Below are 15,907 nucleotides of genomic sequence, written 5' to 3'. Positions count from 1 at the left end.
TAATAGGGGAGTTTCAATAGGATTATGCCATTTCCTAGTGTCAGGGGTTCAGCTAATTCTGTGTGTGAGAATTTTATATTACTGGAGCTAAGGCCATTTGAAAGAGGCATTAAAAAAGGCATTAAAGAGGCATAATGACTGTCACATATAGTTGGTATTTAAACGTTATTGATTATAGCTTATTTGATTTGATTTGATTTGGCATCAGAAGACTTGAGTTTGACTACTAACCCTTCTGTTTACCGGATATATAAGTAGTTAGGTCAGTGTATTTCTTGGAGCCTTACTTTGCTTACCTGCAAAAAGAGGAGATTGGATGATATTACCTTCAAGGTCCTTCCTAGATCTAAAACCCTATGATCCTAGACAAGTTGGATGGAAGGCACCCAGTCAAGACTGCCTCCTTATGGCTATAAAAATGGCTGAGTTACTCATGCAAATTTAAAGTTAGAATTCAGGGTCATTCCTTTCCTCTTCCCCAAATGATAAAAGATTGAATGGTGAATCATTGCTGGCAAACACTGATTCTATTTATTTTTGCCTTTTGAGTTGTAATGTGGAAGGAAGTGAAGAGTTATTCCCAGCTAAACTGGATTACTTCCTTTCTTCTTTAGCTGCCCCTCCTCCCCCTGGACAACCTCTCAACCTAGAAAATCCCTTTGTGCCTCTGGTCATACTATTACTCTCTGTTTGCAGTCTTTTCTCTCCAACTTCTTCTTTAGTTAAATTTATACTCATTGTTTGCTGCCTAATTCAAATGTCACCTTCTCCATGAAGCCTCTCCTGTCCTCCTGTCAGCAATGATCTTACATCTTGGACTTCATATAGTACTTGGTTTTACAATTATCTCATATACTTGTAAGGCAATGTTTTGTATTATAGTTATCTTTGCAGATGTTTTGCTTATTTGCTAGATCAGGGGTGGGAAACCTGTGACCTCGAGGTCACATGTGGCCCTCTAGGTCCTCAGGTGTGGCCCTTTGACTGAATCTAAACTTCACAGAATAAATCCCCTTAATAAAAGGATTTGTGCTGTAAACTTGGACTTAGTCAAAAGGCCATATTCAGGGACCTAGAAGGTCACATGTGGCCTAGAGGCTGCAAGTTCCCTATCCCTGTGCTAGACTTAAGCTCCATGAAGACAAACTTGCATATCTCCCTCAATACCTAATTCAGAGTCTGCATATAGTAGATGGTGGCTAAATATTTGGTAGGTTTTTAATTTGTTGACTCACAGAATTGAGTAAGAACCTTAGAGACCATCAAATCTAATCTCTTCATTTTTATGTTAGAGTAAAGAAAAGATATTTCACTTTCTGAGTAATATTCTATAAAAACCCTGCTTCTTCATCATACTTCATGGAATAGGAAGAATCTTAGAAGCCAATGGAGGCGTGTAGCTGGCAAACAAAAACCAACTGTTTAAAAGAGGCCCAAAACACACATTCTGGATCTTCGTTAGGAAGTCTGTGTTCCATTTTTGACAGACTTTATAGCTTCTTGTTTTAGTGAGCATTGCAGTCAACACCAATACTAATTTTGAATTCCTGAAATAGAAACTGCATTAAATCAAGAACATTAATGAATAGAGAATAATTAGCAAGCTGGATTATAAGCTTAATGAGGGCAGACAGCCTCTCTTATCTAACCTTTGTATCCCCTGCTACTCTCTAGCACAATTCTCTGCATGTAGTAGATAGTATGTACATAAATACAAACATGCATATATATATGCACATGTGTATATATGTATGTCTTTCTGTATGTGTGTGTATGTATATGCACATATCTATACATATATGTATAGATGTGTGTGTGATTGAGTAGAAACTTGCTTAACCTACTAGATGCATTCCTGAAGAGGTTTATGGGAAGTGAATATTAGCAAACTGAATAATATGTTATAATTGATTCTCAATATAATTTCAGAACTGTGCTGTCACAGGAAAAACCAATCATTTTCTAGGCCCCAAATTAAGAAGGTTTAACTTTATTGAATTCAGTAGGGATTGTGCATCTTTCACTGTTTAGTGCATTTACAAAGCTAACAAATCAGTAAGTATTTATTAGCATCTACTACGCATGTACCAGGCACTGTGCTAAGTACTGGAGACACAAAGAAAGGCAAAAAAACAAAAAACAAAAAACAAAAACAAAACAAAAAGCCAGTCTCCACTCTCAAGGAACTCACAGTTCAGTGTGGGAGACAACATGAAAACAAGTATACACAAACATGATGTATGTGGGATAAATTGGAGATAATCCAAGGCAGGAACTAGCATTATGGGAGATGAAGAAAGGCTTCCTTCAGAAGATGGGATTTTAGCTAGGGCCTGAAGGAAGTCAGAAGATGGAGATGAGGAAGGAGAAAATTTCAGGCATCACAGACAAGGAAAATGCTGGGATTCAGGAGATGGGTTGTCTTGGATAAGGAATCACAAGGAAACCAGTGTCACTGGATCAAAGAATATGTGGAGGGGAGTAAGGTGTAAGAAGATTGGAGAGGTGGTGGGGGAGTCAGGTTGTAAAAGGTTCTGAACACCTAAGAGAGGATTTAGTATTTGTTTCTGGAGGTAACAGGGAATCACTGGCATTTACTAGGGGTTCACATGCTCTTTAGATTGATTATGCTCTATAGGAAGATAAATTTGACAGCTGAGTAGAGGATGGACTAGAGTGGAGAGAAACTTCAAGCTTATTTATAAGTCCTACAACATTTACAAAACATTTTCTGAGGTAGGTAGTACCATTTTATAGGTGAGGAAATTGAAGTTCAGAGTGCAGAGGTGACTTGCTCGTTCACACAGCTAGTAATTGTCAGCGCCAGGATTTGACAGCAGTAACATTCAATGCATATGTGGGAGAGGGAGGAAAGGACTCAGGCAATCAAAAAAGAGGTAGCACCTTATTTAGGCTTTGAGGAAGTGAGGGACTTCAATAGATAGAGATAAAGGCAGTCCATTCCAAGTATGGGGTGGAATATGAATAAAGGTGTGGAGACAGAAGAGGGAAGAATGGGAATGGGAGATAGTCAATGAGACTACTCCTAATTTATTCTTTATGTATCTTTTTGTACATAGCTGTTTGCATGATCTTTCCCATATTAAACTGAGTTCCTTGAGATCAGCTATTGGGGGGGGATTGAGGATGCTGGTGGAGAAGGGTTCTTTATATTCCCAACTCTTAGCGCAGTGCCTGGCACATAGTAGGCATTTCATAAATGTTAGTTGACTGATTGAAATGTAAGTACACTTAAAATTTATGGACTTATTTGGTAGATATGATGGACATGATTAATTGCCAGGCCTCTCTTTTCCTTCGTTACTAGAATCAGCCAGAATTTGGGAAAACCAACAAGGGATAGAGCTCTGATATAATAGATAGTGGCTGCATTTGGGAGATTATGTCAATGGGAAGGAAAGCCTTCTGGAAAGACTTAGCCCCATGTGCAACTGTGTCAAGGGGAAGGAAAGACTTCTGGAGAAATTTAGCCCAATGTGCTTTCTTTGACTTAAAAAAAATGTCAAATCAAATGAATACAAAGGAATATTTGCAGAGCTCTGTTGATCCATGAACTACTATCCAATATTTCAACAAAACATGAAAACACCAAATCCACCATTTTCATGATAGCTATGATCACCATCTCTAGGCTCTAGAGTATGGTTTTTTTTTTAAAGTTCTTCAATCTTGTGATGGCTAGTCATTATTCTGGTAATCAAACTTCCCAGAATTTATTAAACTGCTATATTCTTTTGTTAACAAAAAAAAAGAGATCTTACACACTGGCCCTCGTGTCAGGAGGACTTGAGTTCAAATGTGGCCTCAGACACTTACCAGCAAAGTGACCCTGGACAAAATCACTTAACCCCAATTGCCTCCAAAACAAAAATAAACAAACAAAAGATCTTATAGAGAACAAAAAACCTCCCAACAAAATAGATACTTGTTGAGTAGAGAATGGATAAACAAATTATGGTACTCTAAAGTAATGGAATATTTCTATGCCATAAGAAATGATAAATAGGAATAATTCAGAGAAGCATGGGAAGACAAAACAGTGAAGTAACAGGAACCAGAAAAACAACATGCACAACGACTACACCAGTGGTGAATGTTTAATAACTGAATCTCAAAAAAAAAGTATACATAACACACTTCTAAGTTTAATCACCATTATTAACATTTTTATCATCACTTTCTTTAGTCTGAAAATCAGTAAAATGATGAACGAAGCCCTGATTTGTAGTGTTTGCTGAATTCTGAAGCACAAATCCTCACACTGAAAATTAATAACAGGCTTTCAGGTAGCAGTTTGAGTAGACTCTAGCATACCCCTGAGCCTACAACAATATAGACAGAAAATCCAAAAAGCTGAAATTAAATCCTTTACAATTGTAATTACTGAGCCTGGGCCCAGAGCAGAGTTGAGAAATGTATCTTCCTCTCCTTTTTGGCAGAGGTGGGGTACTGAGGGTGTGGATGTTGTCAGACACGATTGATGTGTTGGTAGATTTAGCTGAATTGCTTCTCTCCCCTTTCTTTGTAAATCTTTGTTTCAAGGGATGGCTTGTTGAGTAGGAGGGAAGGAGAAATATATTTAGAAATGATGGTGCTATAAAAATAAGATTTTGAAAAATTAAATTTAAAAAAAGTTTTATGTAATCTTAGCTGAATGGCCTTGACTTCTGATACCAATTCACCAGGCACCATGATGATGAAAAGAACACATTAATCAAGAAATTAACTAGTAATTATGTGCCACAATTGTTATTAAGCTCCCACTTCATCTCCAAAGAAGACAATTCTTTCTTCCTAGAACTTTATAAGGAAAATGAAATGATATATGAGTTTTGTCAGCTCAGGGTGTTTGAATGGGCATACATCACGTCAGAGCAGGAATGTATAGTTATGACATGCCTGATCAGAAAGAGAGTTTCATGCCTGAACCTAAATATTAATTTCAAAACAGTAGAACGTGGGGCTGTTGATGCTGCAATAATTCCTGACTAGTTTTCCTGGGATCACAAGATTGGAGTGGTTAGAACATCCATAGAACAACAAGAAAGGTATGGCAATAAATAACGACCCACGTGCTCCAGGAGACAGATAGTATGTTATAGTGGAAAGAACACTGAACTTGGAGTCAGGAAGTCTTGGATTCAAATTCAATTTCTGATACTTAGAAAATGTAAAGAAGCTAGGTATTGTAGTGGATAGTACTGAGCCTGGAGTCATGAAGACCCAAGTTCAAACTCAGCCACAAACACTTACTGCCTGTATGACCCTGAATACAAGGTCTGTCAGACAGGGTATTTCTGCCTCAGTTTCCTCAATTGTGAAGAGAGGATAATAATAGCACCTACCTCACAAGGCTGTTGTGAGGATCAAATGAGATAATATCTATAAAAGTGCTTAGCACAGTGCATGGCACAAGTACTCAACAAATACTCCTTTCCTCTCACTTCCCTCAGAATGTGCATGACAATGGAATCCTCTTCTGATGCTTTCTTGCACTTGAGTGATGAACTCGAATTCCAGGAGATTATTATCAAGAGAGCCAAAGTACTTGCCAGTCCTACCAAGCTGGAGAGGCTTTGAATTTTGACTGAAAGATGGATCTTTGGTCCAGCATAGTTCCCTTTTCTCAAGACCCCATGCTTCCCTGAGAAAGGAGCATAGAAGAGACGATAGTAATGACTTCTGGGTTCTCTTTGCAACTTCTCTCCACTGTTCCTGCATCTGCCCTGTGTCAAGAAGAACATGACAGTCCTTTAAACCCTTGATGGCAGCTAGTATGACCTTTGAATCTTCTCTTTTCCAAGCTAAACATGTCCAGTTTCTCAAACTGATCTTCTCTTTATTTTATTTTTTATTGCAAATTTATTTTATTTTCAATTCACAGGACAAGACAAGCACTTCCATAATACAGTACAATAAGAAAGTTAAATGCACATGAAACTGTCTGTCTACCATGTATAACTTGATATTCCCTCCAAATATACAACTGATCTTCAGTTGTGGTAAAAAGTTTAGGCCCTTCATCATTCTGGTAGCCCTTCTCTGGACATTCTCCAGTTTATCTATGGCTCCAAATCAAGGCCCCCAAAACTGAATACAGTCTCCTGATTAGGTTTCATGAAACTATCACCTCCCTATTCCTGGAAATTATGTCAACTCAACACAGCCCCAAAGAGTATTGGCTTTTTTGCTCTTCATCCCACAGCTGACTCATATTGAACTTGCAGTCCACTAAAACCCCCAGATCTTTAAAAAAACAACTGCTGTCTAATCACATCTTCCATCTTGTAGTTGTGAAGTTGATTTTTTTTTCACTTAAGTGTAATATTAAACACTTATCCCTACTGAGTTTCCTCTTAGATTCAGTCTAATGCTATAGATCAAGGGTCAGCAAACTTTTTTTCTGTAAAGGGCCAGATAGTGCTAGGTACTGTGCTAAGTGTTTTACAATTATTATCTCATTTGATCCTCACAGCTGCCTTGAGAGGTAGGTGCTATTATTACCCCCATTTTATAGATGAGGAAACAGAGGCAAACAGAGGTTAAATGACTTATCCAGGGTCACACAGATACTAAGTGTCCGAGACTGGATTTGAACTTACATCTTCCTGACTCCAAGTCCAGTGCTCTAAACACTGTGCCACCTAACTGCCTCTGTATAACAAAAGAGGAAACAAATTTTCAAATTGTTTTATTAATGAAATCTGAAGTATAATAATAGTAATAATAATTGGGTACATTAAAAACATAGGTCTACCAATGAGAGGAATGGATTTTTGGTGGGGGGAGATAACATTTCACTTAACTGGGGTTTAAAGTTAGTGTTCCTATCATCAAAATTGCTGCAAATGTTCATCTGCTATTGGTAATCTGTAATAATATTTTATGTATTTAGTTTATGAAAATGTCTTTTCACTCAGATAGGTACTACCAAATTCTGATATTCATCCATGTGCATATTTTTCAATGGTCATCACTTGAAAGGCATTTATAGAATTCTATTAGATTCTTCTCTTGATATTTGTCTTTTAGTATGTCATTGCATTGCAGTTTAATCCCTTCCAGTTGAAAGTTAGGTGGAAGTTCCTCAACTGCCTCGTTGAATGGATTTTGAAACACGGATGTTTATTTTGCGTTTGCATTGAAGTCCAAAAAATGCTGCTGGAACTGTAGTTTGAGCTTGGAAAATATATCTGATGTAAATTTGTGTGGGAATGAAGATCTCACTTCTTGTTTTAATTTTTAAAAGCATGGGAAGTGTATAAAGCATCTTGACTACTTGTGATTAACATAAATTGAATTTGTTGTCAAAATGACTTCACTGTAGTATAATTTTGCATTAAGCACTGTTTTGCCTTGTAATTTTAGGTTGAATTCATTAAGAAGCTTTATCAAGTCTATAGCTAATTTCAAAACTGTTAAATGGTTGAGGGTAGTTCCTTTCATTCAGAAAAATTTCTATCTCAGCCCTCAGTCCTAAAAATTGCAATAAAACTTTTTCTCTTTTTTGTTTTGATATTATGGCTATACATTGGTAATTTTTTTTAAAAAAATGTCACTGAATTGTGATACACGTGGTACTCAAACCACTGTGGAGTTATAACTATGGCATTGAGATTTATCATGCACTGGGTAGCAACGATGGCACTACACATAGACTCTGTTGTGACTACTCAACTCTCAACTCTGACATTTTAGCATGAAAACAGTCATAGACAATGCATAAACAAATAAATGTGGCTATGTTCCAATAAAACTTTATTTAAAAATGTAAAAACCTTTTAAGTTCATAAGCTGTACAAAAAATAGCTGGTTGGATTTAGCCTGTGTGCCATAGTTTGCTGAACCTTGCTGTCACCCATCAGGATCTTTTTGGATCCTGTTTATCCCATCCGGTGTGTTAGTCATCCCTCTTAGCTTTGTGTCATCTGCAAATTTGATGAATGCTCCATTTGTGTCTTTATTCAAATTGCTGGAAAAATGGTAAATAGAATAGGACCAAACATAAATCCATGGAGTACTCCACTAGAAACTTCACATCATATTGATATTGAATGATTAACAATTATTTTTTTGGCCATCCAACCAATTCTAAAAACTTCTAAATGTATTATTGTCTAATCCTTATTGTTTCATCTTGTACACAAGGATAATATGAGATACTTCATCAAACGCTTTGCTAAAATATAGGCAAACTCTATCCACTTCATCACCCTCATCTAATACAACATTTTAGTAATTCTGTCAATAAAGGAAGTAGGATCAGTGGCACGACCGCTGAAGCCATGCTATCTCTTTGTAATCACAATTTCCTTTTTCAGTTGTTCACAAAAGTCTCCATAATGATCCATTCTAGGATTTTCATAGGAATTGAAGTCAAGCCACTACTGTTTTATAGATTCTGTTCTCTTCCCATTTTTGAAAATTGGAACATTTGTGCTTCTCCACTGTTGTGTATCTCAGCCACTTCCCAGGATCTTACAACAATGAAGACAGAAGATCAGAAAGCACATCTTTCAATACACAAGGATGATGTCTACCTGGGCCAAGTGACTTGATCCATCAGGACAAGCTAGATGCTTTCTTACTATCTCATCACATATCTTGGTTTTTAGTTACCTTATACTACAATCATTTTTGTTCTGTCATTTTCAGTGTGGAGATACTTCTTCTTGGCAGAGAAAACATACTATCACTATGATGATGACTACAACTACAACTGTGACTACTAATAACATTTGTATAGCGCTTACAATTTGCTAAACACTGTGCTAAGTGTTCTACAATTCTCTCATTTAAGCTTCACAATAATTCCAGGAGGCAGGTGCTATTATTGCCCCCATTTTACAGATGAAGAAACTGAGGCAAACAGTGGTTAAGTGACTTGCCCACCATTGTATAGCTAGTAAGTATCTGAAGTCACATTTGAACTTAGGTCTTTCTGACCCCTGAACTGGTGCTCTAGCCACTGTACTGCCTAGCTTGCCTCAAAATGAGGACTGAGAAGTTTTGTCTTCTCTCTTTTCAGTTATCATCATTCTATCCACCTTCCCCAATCAGAGGTCCCATACCTTCTGTAATCTACCTTTTTCTTTCAATATAATTAAAAAAAAAACCTTTTTTGGGTTATACTTAGATTCTCTTACCCAGCCCTCAACTTACTTTGCACTAGTAATATTTTTTCTGCAACACAGTGTCATATTCTTATATTTATTCTCTGTTATCTAGCCTTCCTTCCATCGTATGTTCATTTCTTTTTGGAATCTAAGTTTGTTGGAGAGTTCCCTGTCCATCCACATTGTTCTCTTCAGACAAATCCTATTTTTTTCCTCTTCACAGGAAGTATTTCTCTTTGTATCTTTAGACTTTCATTCTTGATCAATTCCCATATTTACCAATCTGACTTCTCCTATAGCCCTTTAAATTTTAGTCCTTGGGATCCTACCCATCTTTTTTTCTGAATGCTTTGAAATCCCCTTACTCAAAATCTAGGATGCATGTTAGACTCTGCCCAGGTTATATTTTTCTATATCAGTGCTTTGCAAACCTTAAAGCACTACGCAAATGTTTACTATTGTGATAATAGCAAACTCTACAAGGTAGTGGTCACTTCCTTCTCCCCTACCCAAGTTCCATCATTTCTACCACTAAAACTTGTTCCTCCCTGTTAGATACCTCCCTCCTCTTGGCAGAGGCACAATGAACAACAGGGGTAGAATGTTGCATACACTGTCAGATTGTGTCATTGTACTGGTTGTTTTTGTTTAAATGTTTTGTTACAAAGGAGCGTTCAATTCTGGTGATTAAGGTGGAGGGATCATAGACAAGGGTATACCCAACAGTGCCTGCAATGTAAAAATAACAAAATGAATCAAATCATATTTCAACTTAAAATAAATAATAAAAGAAGAAAACATAATCTGTAGCAAGTGACATTCATTTTTTTTACTTTAAAATGTTAGCAAGCATCCAATACATTGTTTGGGTCTAGGAAATATCAATTGTTGAAGAGAAGGGTTGGGTATTGATTCCAGCCTCAAATATGATGAAGAAAAGGAAATGGTTCCTGTTTTGGACTTGTGAAAAATAAGCATCTGTATCATGGAGGCTGCATGGGATAGTGACTCTGTGAGTGGACCTGTGTTCAGATTCAACCTTTGATGCTTACTACTTGTGTGACGTTGGGAAAGTCACTTAACTTCACCTATCTGTTTCCTCATCTGTAAAATGGAGAGATTAGGCTGGATGGTCCCTCAGGTCCCTTCCAGCTCTGTACCTATGATTAACTTTGTCCTTGTCATGGCAGTTTAAGGGTGATCATTGACCAAATGTCAGGAAGTTTTCCCTTATGCCCCTCAGTTGTTGATTCATTGAAGTCTGGAAGAATGCAGAAACAATGAATGCAGAGGGATTTGTGATCGTCATTGAAAAGTCTGGCATTCTTCTTTGAGCCTAATTTGACTGGTGGATTTTTTATGATTTGCTTCAGGTGGCTTCAATAAGAAGATAAATTTTTGGTTTTTCAGGCAAGCTAGAAAATCCAGCACCTAACTTCCTCCGTTGTCCAGAAAGGCTGCAATGAAACCAAGTTCAAGATTGGAGAAGACTATAGAAAGGGCCTTTACCAGCCCCAAAGCAACAATATCTGTGAGCTCCTTCAGTCAGGAAGGTGTTGTGAATCAATATATTGTCAAGCAAGTCTGACGGGTTAGTCAAACTGAGGATTCTGTATTTGATCCTGCAGGTGTTAAGAGTTAGTTGTGTGGGAGAGGGGTGACATGATTAGATTTCAGTAACATTCCATTATATTCATATATCACAGTTAGGACAACCATTCTGTAATCAATTGACACCCACTTTACTTCCAGACTTTTGAAAGATCTTTCTTACTGTCTTTCATGTCATTTTTACCCTTCTAAACCTCAACTCTCTTATCTGTAAAATGGGAGGAAGGTTTATTGTGGGTAATCTCTAAGGTCCATTTCATTTCTCACATTGTATGATTCTAAAATTAGATTATAAACTTCAAAATTAGTTTTGAATCTCTCTACTTTTTGCTGGCCACTATCACTCTTTTAATTTGGATAGAGTTGATGGAAAGAAACAAGGTCAAACACTTGGCAAAGAATTTTCAAGTGGATTTTTTTTTTTTTAGCATATTCTCTCTGCTATCTCATTTTCCCTTTGGTCACCAACTTTGTGGATGATCTCATGTCACTCCATGATTGTATTGTGCTGTACTCTCTCCCTCCCTTCCTTTCCTTATCCCCAACTGCCGATTATGGCATCTTATCCAAATCTGCCTCATTCTCAAGGGCAGTGAGGATAGAGTATTGGGCCTGGAGTCAGGAAGACTTATCTTCTTGAGTTCAAATCTGGCCTCAGACACTTAGTAGCTGTACGAACCTGGCCAGATTACTTAACCCTGATTGCCTGAGTTTCCTCATCTGTAAAATGAGCTAGAAAAGAAAATGGCAAACTACTCCAGTATCTTTGCCAAGAAAACTCCAACTGGGTTCATGAAGAGTTGGACACGACTGAACAACTTCATGTTCCAACCCTGCCTCTTTCTCCATCAAAATCTTCCTTGTGTTCCATTCCTACAAAGGAGTACTTCGTTACCAAAGAGTCTGTTTAAACATTTTCAGTGATAGGAAGCTTACTGCGTCATGAGCTAGTTCATTCCATTTGGTGTAGAAAGGACTGTTCATTTTTCTTCCCTCCATTCTCCTGGTGAGCAGTAATACTGTAGGAGTGTACGTCTTCCACTGTCTATATTTCCTACCATAGCTATGGAAAGCTTAACACCAGATAATTTAGATAACTCTGTCCTGTTGTCTCCAGAGGAAACTGTAGGGACTTAAGAGGCAATTAGGAAGAAAATGTTGTTGCTTTTATTCAAGATATTTTGTATATTAGAATTGCTCATTTGAATGGGAGACACTGCCCAGGTGCCAGGGATAGCAGTAATGGGATAATCATCAGTGACAGAGACCCCTTACAAATGAAAGGAGTCACATGTGTATATAATTCCTGGGCAAAACTTCTATCAAATCAGTGGTTTGTGGAAACCATAGAATATAGGGGAGACTTCAGAGCAAAGAATCCCTTGTGTGACTGTATTTGAGATGTGCTCAAGAACTGTGTCTCCTGCCAAGCTCTAGAGCATCCCCACTGCCATATTAGGAAATGATTCTTTACAGAGAAGTGGTTTCTTTGGGGAAGAGCTAGTGACACTTAAGAAACCATCTTCCAGAAATTGCAGAGAACTGCCGGAGGAAGGAGTAATGTGCTGAGGAACTGAGATGTTTCCTGCTGTGAGCCCTACCTAATGCATGACTGTAAGTGCTTGTGGCTATATCATTCTTTGGGGAAAAAATGACTTCTTGGCAGGTGTTATTTTCATAAACTCTGTCATGAGTTTTGCTTTCTTCTACTATAAATAAAACTTTGCTTATTTGAGCTTTGTGGATTGTGTGCTTGCAAGGGGAATTGTTGATGACAGATTGAGTGGAATTGCATAATGAGTTTCCCAGGTTTTTCCAAAGAAGTGAGAAATCCCCTGAAGGGTATCTGAACCCTTTGTGTCATGTGTGAGTCACTGTCATAAGGGGTTACTTTGGGGGCAACCTTCTTTGTTAGAAAAAAAATTATCTTGGGCCAAAAATTGCCTTCTCTTTAACGTCTTATTGTGGGTCACAGGATCTCCAAGTTGTAGGGTACCTTAAAGACCAACTAGTTCAACTCATACTTGATTGTAATCTCTTTGAAGGCAGGGACTGTTTTTGCCTTTCTTTATTTCCCCAGCACTTAACACGATGCCTGGCACATAATAAATGCTTAATAAAATGGTTGTTAGCTTGCCTTGACTTACCCAGGATCACACAGCTGTTGACTGTTTAAGGCAGATTTTTGACTCAGATCTTCCTGCCTCCAATTCTATTTCAATCTACTGTCTCTGAAAGCTGATTACTATCCCTTTGCTCCTTCAAAAGCTGGTTTTGAAAAAAGTTTCTTCTCCATCCCAAGCCTTCCCCCTTATCTTTGTTCATTCCCAGAACTTTAACAACCTCTTGTTATTTGTGTATTTATCTTTGACCAGCTGGACTCATTTAAGTCAATGTTCAATTTGAATAGAACCATAACTAGCAATTTTTGCAACTGGGATACTAGGAGGCAGGCAGCAAGTGTGGCAGAATCACCTGATTGCTATTCGTAGGGAGAGAAAGCATGCCCAGGGCATTCAAAATTTTCTTAATTGCTGAAGGGGCAACTTTTTGGGACAAGGCCATTATTGTGACTGACAGGGAAAGGAAGTATACCCTCTAAATACTTCACCATGGGACAAAACTCAGGTTAGCCCACCCTAGCTATAACTTTGATATTGCAAAGTATGGCTTTAGGGAGATGTAAGCCTGATTCTATAAGCCACACATGAAAACTATCACTTTTTACATATGCCTCATATATTGATTTATATGAATCCAATCTCCTCTCATCAGTGGTTGGTATTGTTTAGTCCAGGGGTGGGGAATCTTGGGCTTTGAGGCCACATCTAGGTCCTTGGGTGTGGCCTTTTGACTGAGTCCAAGTTTTACAGAACAAATCATTTTATTAAGGGAATTTGTTCTGTGAAGTTTGGATTCAGTCAAAGGGCCGCACTTGAGGACCTAGAGGGCCACATGTGGCCTCGAGGCTGAAGGTTCCCCACTCCTGGTTAGTCATTTTCAGTCATGTTGGACTCTTCATGACCCCATTGGGGGTTTTCTCGGCAAAGATACTGGAGTAGTTTGTCATTTCCTTCTCCAGCTCATTTTATAGATGAGGCAACTGAGGCAAACAGATTTAAGTGACTTTCTAGGTCATACAGCTAGTAACTGTCTGAGGCTGGATTTGAACTTAGGAAGTTGAGACTTCCTGACTCTGGGCCTGGCACTCTGTCTCCTGGCCACCTAGCTATCTTATAGTTATAGCTTCTATATTGCAAGGTATGGTTTTAGAGAGATTTAAGCAGACTTAAATTCCACATGTCACATATGAAAACTAGCCTTACCACTTTTAAGACCCACTTCATACATTATATCCCCCAGTCAATGGTAAGGACCTCTAGGGCAAGGAAACCATGCCTTCTTCCTCTCCTTCCTTCCTAATTCCCATAGTGCCTATCATGGTGTACTCTGCATCATTCAGATGCTCAATAAATACTGTTGACTCATTGACTTTTTTAGACCTCAGGCCAGAGATAAATCATGCAACTATATTGTTTGGCCTGGGGAGTTTTAGTTCAAAAGACTTTTTGTTTTGTTATAATAAGATATTGAAAAACCTGTGCTGCAAAAAAAAGGTAACTATTTAGCCCTGCTTTTGGTTGCAAAGGAAATAGACAAATCCATTAGGAATTTAAGCCTCCTACAGGGAAAGGGAAGGTTGGATACATTGTGTCATTAAGGTTCCTTGTTAATTAGAGAGCTGAGCCTCGGCTGGATTTGGTTTCCCACGGAACAGTAATTGCTTTGGTTTATCATTTTCCTTTGATCCTTTAGAAATCCATCCTTTTTAATGTAATAGCTTTCTATTAGTGGACTCACTTGGTTTAATGAATCAACGACAGCCCATTCTAGGGTGTAGAGGACTTGGGGATTTCCAGGTTTATGATTTTTAATTTGGTTACGTTACATTTGAAATTTTAATTGTTTCTCATAACTTCAGACCAATCAACGTAGCCCTTCTTATCTAGGTACTTTGTCCTCAGTGGCACAAAAAGTATATGTGGGGAAATTTAATTCTGTAGCATGGGAAGAGGCCTGCATAATTACAATCTCTAGTGTTCCCCTCAGTGAGCTCTTTGTGTGATTTGCCTTCCAGCTGATCCTGTTGTCCCATTCCAGGTGCCGCTGGTAAGTAGAGGTGATGATACTACCAGGAGAAGCTTAAAGTCTTGAGCATTTAAAATCAGGTCATTAGTCAGGCTACAACTCAGACTATCAAAGGGAAAATCATGCAACTCTCCTCAGTTAAGGCAAATCTCCTTTCTTTTTCAGAATTTGTAATAATTGGCATATAACATTGTAGATTTCAAGGTTGAATCAGCCCAGGAGCTATTTAGTCCAACAACCTTATTTTGTATGTGAGTATACAGGGGCCAGGAGAGGTACACTACAAAGGTAGTGAATGGCAAAATTGGAATTTGAAACTAGCTTCTTCAACTCAAAATTCACCATTATTTCCACTCTAACATGCTTCCCAATTATGATGGAGGAGGATGCTATGTTAAAGGTACTTTCTCCTTTAATCACCTCAGGCATCCTCATCTACTGTGAAATAGGTGGTATAGAACTAACTGATTTGTTTCTAATACCAATATTAGAAGACATCTGCTCTTTTTAAAGTGTTTCAAGGCAGGGTAAACCATAACCATAGGTGTAGCAGGCAGCTTCTTATATGACATGACTGGAGAAGTGGTGATAGTCTTTCTGTAACCAAGTAATTTCCTTACCAGTCTGTTGCAATGCCTGAAATCCTTGGCCCAAAGTCTCAGGATTTTGTTATCTGAGGTTATTATCTGGGTAACACATTAGCAAGGATTAGCGGATCCAAAGTGATTATATTTAAGAGAAGACAATACAGGCCTGGAGAGTGGGTTATTATCAAAGGTGAGGCCAGAACATAGATAGGGTTATGGCAAGAGAGGAGGGAGAAGGAAAGGAAAGGTGGAAATAGAGAATTATTTGATGCCAAAAGCAACCTGCAGGAATTCCAGGCTATTAAAATTAGATTAAACACTAACCTTGTACTATGTTTTATTAGAACTTACAATGAACTCATAATTGAATTAGGGAGATATTCATGAGATGAGCGAATGGTATTAAACAATATATAATTAATT

Source organism: Vombatus ursinus, unplaced genomic scaffold (assembly GCF_900497805.2).
Source record: "Vombatus ursinus unplaced genomic scaffold, bare-nosed wombat genome assembly UNPS02014798.1, whole genome shotgun sequence".
NCBI classification, from domain to species: Eukaryota; Metazoa; Chordata; class Mammalia; order Diprotodontia; family Vombatidae; genus Vombatus; species Vombatus ursinus.
Note: the sequence above shows the minus strand (reverse complement) of the source record.